General features: G+C 34.2%; 1 long non-coding RNA gene across 1 annotated transcript in view; it reads left to right on the forward strand.

Annotated features, from left to right (window-relative positions):
- The window catches only part of LOC128698119 (uncharacterized), a 33,394-nt gene extending 29,553 nt beyond the window's left edge, over window positions 1–3,841 (forward strand). The window contains exon 4 of the long non-coding RNA XR_011393609.1: window positions 3,502–3,841. This is a non-coding gene — a long non-coding RNA (uncharacterized lncRNA). The remainder of the gene's footprint in view (window positions 1–3,501) is intronic.
- The last annotated feature ends 7,118 nt before the right edge of the window (window positions 3,842–10,959 follow it).

A 10,959-nucleotide genomic window follows, 5' to 3' on the forward strand; every position in this document is an offset into this window, starting at 1 on the left:
GAGTCAAGCTGCCAGAGTGTTATATCGGTACTTCTTACTGCTTGAGGAGCTTCTGTTTCTGGTTATTAACAGGAACCTTTGGAAAAATTAAAATCCTTTATCACGGTAATGCATTAATCACTATTGTTATTATTGTACTCATGGGGGGAATGGAAAACAATCAGTTTTAATCCAGGGAAGGGAAAGCCAGGTCCAATTCTCTGGATCAAGAGCCCCTCTAATGTCAGCATAGCTAGTGGAAACATTAATTGATTCATGGACGTGGATGCACAATTTTCATTTGTTCTTCTCGTAGATGCCGTGACAAGTCTTCATTTACAGTGGAGCTTTCTTTTACGTATTTTAAATTGTGTAGTTTAATATTTAGAATAGGCACGAAAGTTTACATGCATCATTTGTTTCATAATAATAATAATAATAATAATAATAATAATAATAATAATAATAATAATTTTATTTTAGCATGATACATGTTTCTACAAATTAATATAATAATTGGGTGATCATACCAAAAAACACTTAAGATTAATAAGACAATAACAGTGCAGAAATTTTGCATATGTGGTCATCAGGAATACGTTAAAATTATGGTTGTTTCCAAGATATGTAAGTACAGGTTGCAGTATACACGACTTACACATGTTACACAAATAACCCGCACATTAATTTACTAATGGCCAAAGTCTGTTCGAAATTTCGTTATAGATTCCATTTTTGTATCTGAGGGTTATTAGTATATTGGTCCAGTCACGGTACTGTGCTATTTTGTTCTTTATTAATGTTAAAGAGACATACTGAAAATTTCAAGATACCATTTTTAGGAACTCTTATAATCCTCCAGTATTGGCAAAGTTCATTAGCATCACAAATTTTATAAGAACATAAGAACATAAGAATGTAGGAACACTGCAGAAGGCCTACTGGCCCATACGAGGCAGGTCCTTATCAAAACGACATCTACCTAAAGCTACTCAAGAAACAACACCAATCAAACCCAGCCCCTCCCACTCATATATTTGTCCAGTCTCTTCTTAAAGCTACCCAAGGTCCTAGCCTCTATCACCCCACTGGGAAGACTGTTCCACGCATCTACAACTCTGTTAGAAAACCAGTACTTACCTATGTCCTTTCTAAATCTAAATTTATCCAACTTAAATCCATTATTCCTGGTTCTTACCTGGTTCGACACCCTCAGTACTTTATTAATGTCTCCCTTGTTTATGCCCATCATCCACTTATACACTTCAATGATATCTCCCCTCATTCTACGCCTCTCCAGAGAGTGGAGATTTAAGGCTTTAAGTCTTGTAAAAAAAAAAGGTTACTGTAAAACTTGCCTTAATATAAGTTCTGCATCTTTCTTCAGAGCTCAGGTCTGCTGAAAGCCATAGACAGTTTTTTTCTTTTTTTTCAAGTTTACTGGCAATTTTCTTTTTCATTATGCTTTCTTATGAGGAATAGCTTCATGTTATTATGTGTCTGCTTTATTTTCAATGTTCATGAACTCTGTTTTTACTGAGAGGGGAAACATCACCTGTAACACTTGGGTATTTTTATTGTGGTCAAGTTTCGCCACACAGTGGATTCATTAGTCCAATACAAAGAAGAATGGATTGATGGCTGACGAAGACACTGTGTGGATATAAAGTTTTCACAGAGAGGATATTCAAGTGTTGCACATGTATACACAAATAACCCGCACATAGAAGAGAGGAGCATACGCCGAAGGTTCGGTCCAACTTGGATCATTTACAAAGTCACACTGCAGTGCAGTGTGACTTTATAAATGCTCCAAGTCGGACCGAAACGTCGTCGTAAGCTCCTCTCTTCTATGTGCGGGTTATTTGTGTATCGTTCCAGTCACGGTATTGTGGCTTTCTTTGTTATTTGTTGAACATGTATCTAATTTATCAAATTGTCGGTTTTCTGAACCATTTATCTGCCTAACGTAACCTGCTTCCTGAAAGTATGAAAGATGTCATTGCTTGCTGAAATCAAATGTATTTGGTCGTCTGAAAACCGTCCAGCGGCAGCTTGCTTCTCCATAATGCACGTTCATAATTCATAAAGTAGCCTAGTCATACAATCTGAATATGCGCTCAAATCCACGGCGAATGAAGGCTGTGTTCATCCTCAATTCATCAATATTCTGTAAAGGTCGAATATTTCATCGTGGAAAACATTTCTTACTGCTAAGATTTTTTTTTTCACAAATCCTGAATTTAGTTTTGCTCATGCATCATGTATAGTTACTCTAACATAGTCACATATTACACACGGAATATATTATAGTTGTTTTGCTGAACTCTAAAGACGTCGACATGACATTAGTGTCATGCTAGGCTGCTATATAACAGTTCCACTGTGAATTGTATTTAATATTTTCGTCAGTGTATAGTTTTTATAGCAGTCCTTGTCAACATGGTAATTTATTCTGGTATTTTCGGTCATAAGTTTTAGTCACATGCTAACTTCATCTCTCCTCACATCTGCTGCGTCTCGGAATTGTTTTTTGGTGAGGCCAGCACTTTGGTTTACTATGCTATTTGATATGTTGCATCCTGAGACTTGCTGAATATTTCCCGAGGCTTCGACGACTGTTGGCTTGAGAGGTTGACTGTGTAGTGCATCTGTCAGGGAACCCACACAAGCTGTTCGTCTTTCTCTTCATAACAGTTTGGAAAACAAATTAAGAATATAAAATACATGTCCAGCTCATACTATACTCGTCGTAAATGTGTAATCTAGATGCGATTAGCATAATGTTTAGTTATTGTTTAATTTTCCTACATAAGATGTTAGATATGTTAGATGCCAAGAAATGACAAATATTGATGCCCTAATGATCAGTCTACGACAAGCATATGCTATCATGGAAAATTGCCGCTACCAAACTAAAGCCCCAGAGTTGAAATGCCTACCTATGTTTTTTTTTTTCTCTCGTTAGTCATGTAATCCATACAAACAAGAAAATTCCACGTGTATAATTTTTTATGGGATGATTTTGTGGTCCTTGTAGTATCGTAGTTTGGAATAAGATTCAAGTTTCTTTAAAGATTCTCTCCATATTCCCACCAGCTTGATGTAAATCCTATCTGACTAACAGATATTCACTTCCCCCACGTTCCTCTCTCGATCTGAGGGAGACAATTAGTCCATCAAGAATTCAACATTGTCGAAATCCTGCTCTTTCAAGTCTGCCACTTTGCCGCTATCCCACCAAAAAATATATATTACAATAAACATAGTCTTGCCTTCATGACGTAAGTTCAGCAAAGCTGCCTGACATTGTAGCAAGTACACAGCCAGGAGGGTTTTCGTTTCTTGGGGTGTTTATATGCGCAAAGTTGTGCCACAACTTTGTTGCAACTTTGGTCATACTCTCGGACTAGTTTGTTTAGCTTTAATGACAGAGCAAGTTTTTCGGTGATGTTTTGAAATATTAAGGCAAGTTACTCGGTGCTGAAGCTTTATCTAATATAATGTTTTTCTTTGTTTCAGGTGTGTAGTTGTGCTGCTGGTGTGTTGGTTGTTTGAACACCCTTGAACACCACTGCTGTGCTGCTGTGTAGTGGCCGTCTGAGCTCCCTTGAACACAACTGCTGTGCTGATTGTTGGTTGTTTGAGCTCCCTTGAACACCACTGCTCTGCTGCTATGTGATAGCTGTCGGAGCTCCGTGAACACCACAGCTGTGCTGCTGTTGTGGTAACTGAACAACGTCGCTAACCTTTCATAAACAAAAATATCAAAATATATCACCCTGTGGCTGCGCTCGTGTGTGTTTCTGCGAGTGAATGTATGAGTGTACTCACCTATATGTGGGTAAAGGGGTCGATTTACACACACACACACACACACACACCTCTGTGTGTGTGTGTGTGTGTGTGTGTGTGTGTGTGTGTGTGTGTGTGTGTGTGTGTGTGTGTGCGTGCGTGCGTGCGTGGTGCGCATTCCTGTGAGTGTTTGACCTGCTAATGAGGCTGTGAGGCCGAGTCGTCAGCTCACAGAGCATTTCTTTCTGCTTCGTGTTATTTTAGACTGAACATAAAATAATGTTGAGTCAGCAATGAGCTTTAAACATGATACAATCAAGATTTAGTTTTACTGGACATTTGTTACTCATAAAATGTGAGTAGAGACAATGGCATAGGCCTCCTTGTCCTGGTATCTAGGACTTCAGGCACAATTATGATACCAGCACGGATTATCAGATAAAAATAGGTTTAGGGAATTGCAAAATTTGACATTGTATGTTACATGCGTATAAAGATCAAAGGCTGGGAACTGTTTTTGAAACCTGTACTGGTAGAAACCTTTAGACAAAATATAATCTATTTTTGTGTGTTTCACAGTTTGGCATATATATATATATATATATATATATATATATTGTCCAAGATACTTCAGTTTTAAGGTCTGTAATTTTTCACAATTATTCCCTGGGATGACTTAAGCAGTGACTTGTGACACACACCGTTGAAATCCAGGTTTTTTCCTCCAGTAGAAGTGATAATTTTTTCATTTGTAATGAGCAAAAGTAACTATCTGAGCTGCAGCTAGACGATTTATTTCTTTTGGTCTGCTACCAACAACATATTTCTCGCTATTTCTGCTGATTTTCTTCCCTTTACTAAAGATATTACTACTGCTACTATTACTACTACTACTACTACTACATATTTCATTATTGCTACAGCTATTACTGCTACAACTACTATTGTCACTAAATAGAAATAATTTTGCTTGTTGAACACTATGCACTTATAAAATTAGATTTAATGAAAGTACTTTTAATTCGACTTTGTTTTGAGAGATTCAGAAAAATAAAGATATCCGGTGGTACTCCGGGATTTATTTTTAAAGCTGAATACGGATTAACAATATAAAGCTGTACTTTCATCTGTTGAAGAGCAAATTTCTAAAGCTTTCTCGTAGTATCAACTAACAATAATTTTGAAAGGTTGCTGGTATTTCTGAAACAATTAGCAATTATAGGTTTGCAAGGAGAAGTCATTGACTTTTAAGTTTAATGCAAATTGGCTTTATTACAAGCAGGATATTAGCTTTGTCTAATCGTCTCAGAGGATTTGTTTTTCAAATTGACTTTACCTATTTTGAAAAGAGGGTTAGAGTCAAAGAACTGTTATTTAATATTTTGAAAAGGAACGAAACTGACGTATTTCAAACTTCTATAGATTTTGAGTATTGGGTACAATTGCGTGGACACCAGGCAAGGCTTCAGACATAGCAAAAATACTTAAAGTATTTTTTGTATTACCATAGAAAGACAATACCGAGTGCATTTTCGACTATAACGTGTATGCTTTTCTTAATAATTTATTATAGTTTCAGTAATGTAATTTCTTAAAATAAATCCTCGTTTTACTGTTTATTTGTATTCGATAAACTATTTTCTCAATCTTTCATATAAGTTTCGTATGTAAACGTGCGCAGAATAACCAAGAGTGAATAACAGTGAAATTCCAAACACATTCCTGATTCTTCACATTATCAGGAACAGTTCCTTGATAATGCGAGAAACCACAAAAAAAAGCTTGGAATTTCACTATTTTTCACTGTGGTTATTTTGTATGTTAAGGTATTACCTGTTTTTGATCTTATTACATCTGAGCAATTATGTGTCTTCATTAAGAACTACATTATTCTTTATGTAATAAATTTTACTAATTATATAGTTTGTGCTAAATAGTTATTTTTTATTGCCTTCTGCTAATGCTGTCATTTCAGTTACCTCTACTGGAGCTAATACTTCAACTATTAATATTACAACTGCTACTACTTCTTATCTTACACTATCTTACACTATTTTCACTGATATTCCTAGTAATACGGCTATTGTTACTGGTACGACTGCTGTGACTCTTATTTCTTCTGTTTCTCTTGTTTCTACTGCAACTACTGTTGCTGCTATTATAACATTAATTTGATCTTGAAGTAGTGCTTACTATCACATATATGCAATTGTAACTTCTTTGGTATTTAATTGATGCTAACATTGAATCTGAAGAGCCTTCATAAAAATGGGTTACATTCCTGAAAATTAGAGATCCAAAGATTATTCCATAACCCAAATCAGTGAGTGTGTCGTTCCTAGAATGTAACAGACTTATAATTATCTAGACATAAGGCAAACGTCACAGAGGTGTCTCGGCTAGCTTTACTTCTAGCCTGGATTTAAGACAGATTGGGTTATAAATGTGTTTCCTAGTAAGTTTTGGCTTTAGTCTTCTGAATTAGATGCATAGCATTGCAGGTGTAATATTCCAAGTTCCTGTGAAGGCGAGACTGGTAATTTGGATATGGAGTCTGTCACAATATTTGAAGATACAAAAATTTATACAATGGTTTCTTTTGGCTGAGTCAACGCAAACGATATGTTGTTCCATGTACGCAAAGTGGGAGCCTTGGGGGAGCAATGGATAGAAGAGTTACGGTGTGAATTGTTGTTAATGGAAATGGAGTGAGTATGAAGTTTAAACTCAAAAAAAAAAGATATAACCGGTGTATAGTGATGTATGCAACTGCAGAAACGCACAGAGAATAGATTTAAATCAGTTATGCTGGAAGGGAAAGGTTAAAATAAGTAGCAATGTAAATGTAATAAATATGTTAAAAGAGAAGAAGGGTATATGTAGTGAGATGAGCCACTGGACTAAGAGATCACCAGGAGCTTATTGGGAGAGGCCAGAGTTTCCGTCGGGTCGTCTGCTTTTTTCACTACCTCATATTCAGTCATTATGCTACATGAGGAATACAGAACCCAGAGGAAATGTCTAGCTGTCCTCACAGTTTTCACGAGAGCCTAGAGAGCAACAAATGATTGTAAAGAAGTCGAGTTTATGATGGGTTAACGAGGCCTGTGTCTACTTCTGGATGCTGTGTGGAGCTTCAATCAGGCCAAGGAAACAGCTGATACTGGCGCAGTTGATGTTCTATATGTGATATTTATCTGAAGTAATAAATGGATAGTGTCTTTTTTCCAATACTTTTCCATGTTACCATTGCAACTTATACATAAATATAGATGCAAATAATATATTTGCTGTATATATATATATATATATATATATATATATATATATATATATATATATATATATATATATATATATATATATATATATATATATATTAGAGAATCCACATTATGAAAATTGACAAGAGATATAACTGTTTAAGTCCTACTTAGAGATTCTTCTCAGTACAGATTAAAAAACAGAACCACGCTGACCATTTTAGGGAGTTCTTTTGCAAGTGCCTCAGAGGTCATTTTTCAAGTCATACCATGAAAAGTGACCTCTGTGATGCACCAGTCTATGAATTAGTTCTTCATAGTAACAGGCTTCCAAGGTCTCTCGTTGACATATGATTATTATTATTATTATTATTGTCATTATAATGAATTGCAAAACCTGCAGCGACATCGGTAATATTTGTATCTGGAATTCTTGTGACGGTTTACCTCGCCTCAGCCAGGGACAATGTTTTATTTCTTGCTGTGGACATGTTTGTTCCTCCGGGTTTAGCGCTTCCCCCTTGATTATAATAATAATAATAAATGTGGACATGTTTACAATTACTTGTGATTGTTTTAGAAAATCTTATAAATCTCTCTTTTTTTTTTTTTTTTTTTTTATCTGCCAAGACTTTTAACTCTCAACCTGCCTCGCCTGTCCACGCTAAATCATTGTTTTTTTTTCTTTTTTTGGCTTTACGTAGAAAAACTTTTTTCTGTAAAGTTTCCCAGATATATTTCGGTCTATGAATTTCATATTTTGATTATTATTGCAAAATAATATTGTGAGAGCATTTTGTCTTGCAAGCTAAAGAAGAAATAAAAAAAAATTGATTTGTAAAAGTAAATATTTTATGTTCGAGGTAATTTCGAAAATAAATGTAAAAGTTAATATACTTTTTTTTTTTGGTTCATATTATGTATTTACAAGAAAACGAAACCTGCTTACCTATATGTCATTTTTTTAGGATTTTGTTCGAATATGATCAACCTCTTAAACTGCTGAGTAACTTTCTTAAATAAATCAGGAATCATATGAATAATCCATTTAAGAAGAGACCTGAAGCAACGTTAATTTTATATTTACTGTTATGCTTGCCATAATGAAGACTCCCCCCCCCCCCGCGTTAACTTACTATGTACTTTATATCCAAGAATCTTACCGTATTTTCTTGTCTATTTTTCTATTTGTGGCTTTCTGAGTGATTTACTAGTGTAATTATATATATATATATATATATATATATATATATATATATATATATATATATATATATATATATATATATATTTATATATATATTTATATAATATATACATATATATATATATATATATATTTATATATATAATATATATATATATATATATATATTTATATATATATATATATATATATATATATATATATGTATATATATATATATATATATTTATATATATATATTATATATATATATATATATATATATATATATATATATATATATATATATATATATATATATATATATTTATATATATATATACATATATATATATATATATATATATATATACATATATATATATATATATATATATATATATATATATATATATATATATATATATATATATATATATATATATTTATATATATATATATATATATATATATATATATATATATATATATATATATATATATATATATATATATATTGCTTATTCATATGTGGGTAAGCATCTTTATACTTCTGTCTTGGGGCAATAATAGGAGAAATACTCAAGTGGACAGATGTGTCCTAAGTCACTTGATACTTAGAGGCAGCGTAAAGGAAGTATCCTTTGTCGTTATTATTAGTAGCAGTAGTAGTAGCTAGTAGTAGTAGTAGTAGTAGTAATAGTAGTAGTATTTTTCGGTTATGTTTAGTGTAAATATACAGGGTACTTTGTGCAGATTCACTGTCAAATATATTGTAAGCACGAGTGGGGGTCTCAGGTGGCTGGTCATTATGTAGACTTGAGTGTTTCTCTTGGTGTTGGTCCTGGACCAGCCTTAAAGGTTACATTGTAATGAGCAAGAAACTAAGACATGTGGAGGATGTTGCTTCTCGTGGTTTCTATTTTTGTATAATAAACTCTACTGGATTTACTGTCTGTCTGTTTGTTTGTGAGTGTGTGCTATAATAAACCATGACAAAGTGTTTTGTTTGATTACTGTCCTGAGGTTAGGTCTTAACAGAGCTGGAAAAGAAGTCTTGAGATGCTTAAGTTGCTTCCTAAAATTTATATATATATATATATATATATATATATATATATATATATATATATATATATATATATATATATATATATATATATATATATATATGCAATAAGATCACAGTAAACAGGTGATTTCGGAATATGCAAATCAACCACTCTGAAAAAATAGAGAAATTCCAAGAGCTTTCGTGACTACTCACGATAATGTGAGTAGTCACGAAAGCACTTGGAATTTCTCTATTTTTTCAGAGTGGTTGTTTTGCATATATATATATATATATATATATATATATATATATATATATATATATATATATATATATATATATATATATATATATATATATATATATATATATATATAATCATAACTAAGAGCTAAGCTCACAAGGGTCATAGAGCCTTAAAAGAAAATAATAAAACATGAAATTAATATAATTTTCTAAAGATTTTTGAAATTGTTTTGAATAAATAACCAATAAACTAAATACAGCCAAAAATCGGACTAAGAGAACATAACACAAAAAATCATTATCATAATCCTCTAGGCACGGGGGGGGGGGGGGAATCTTGAGCACAAGTAGTTTCTCACTCCTCAGTGCTATCCTAGGTTATCCTACACTATCCTAAGCTATCTTAACCTATTCCACACTATCTTAGGCCATCTTAGCCTAATCTAGCCCACAATAGCCTAGGCTACCTAGCCTATTACATATCCTGGGCTATCCGAGCCAATTCTAGTCTATCCCACTACCCTAGCTTATCCTGGTCAATCCCACTCTATCCTACGCTATTCCAGACTATTCTAGTCTATTCCACACTATCCTAGGCTATTCTAGCCTATCCCACACTATTCTAGGCTATCCTAGCCTTTCATACACATTTCAATTCTAACCCAGCCTATCCTAGACCATCCTACACTATCCTAGGCTATCCCAGGGTTTCCTAATCCCAGACTATCCTAGGCTAACCTAGCCTATTCTAGCTTATCCTAAAACTATTCTAGGTTAGCCAGTCTATCCTAGCCTATCCCACTATGCTAGACTATCGCAGCCTATCCTAGTTTATCCCACACTATCCTAGGCTGTTTCAGGCTATCCCACACTATCCTAGGCTGTCCTATCCATGCTATCCTGGGCTATAATGGCCTATCCCACACTATCCTTCGAAATCCTGGCTTATCGCACACTATGCTAATCTATCCCAGCCTATCCTAGCCTGTCCCACACTATCCTGGGGCATCACAGCCTATCCTAGCCTATCCCACAGTATGCTACTCTATCACAGCCTATCCCACACTATCCTAGACAATCCCAGACTATCTTACACTATCCTACCCTGTCCCACACTATCCTACGCTATCCTTGGCTATCCCAGTCCATACAATATCCTAGCCTATCCCTCATCATTGTACGCTATTCCAGCCCATCCTAGCCTATCGCACACTTTATTACACAATCCCAGCCAATCCTAATCTATCCCACAGTATCCTAGGTTATCCCAGCCTATCCTAGCCTATCCCACACTATCATAGGTTATCCTAGCCAATCAGACACTATTCTAGGCTAACTCACCCTATCCCACACTATCTTAGGCTATGTAAGCTTTTCCTAGCCTATGCCAGACAACCCTAGACTATCTCATCCTATTTTAGCCTATCCTACTCTCT

This window comes from Cherax quadricarinatus, chromosome 58 (assembly GCF_038502225.1).
Source record: "Cherax quadricarinatus isolate ZL_2023a chromosome 58, ASM3850222v1, whole genome shotgun sequence".
NCBI lineage: Eukaryota > Metazoa > Arthropoda > Malacostraca > Decapoda > Parastacidae > Cherax > Cherax quadricarinatus.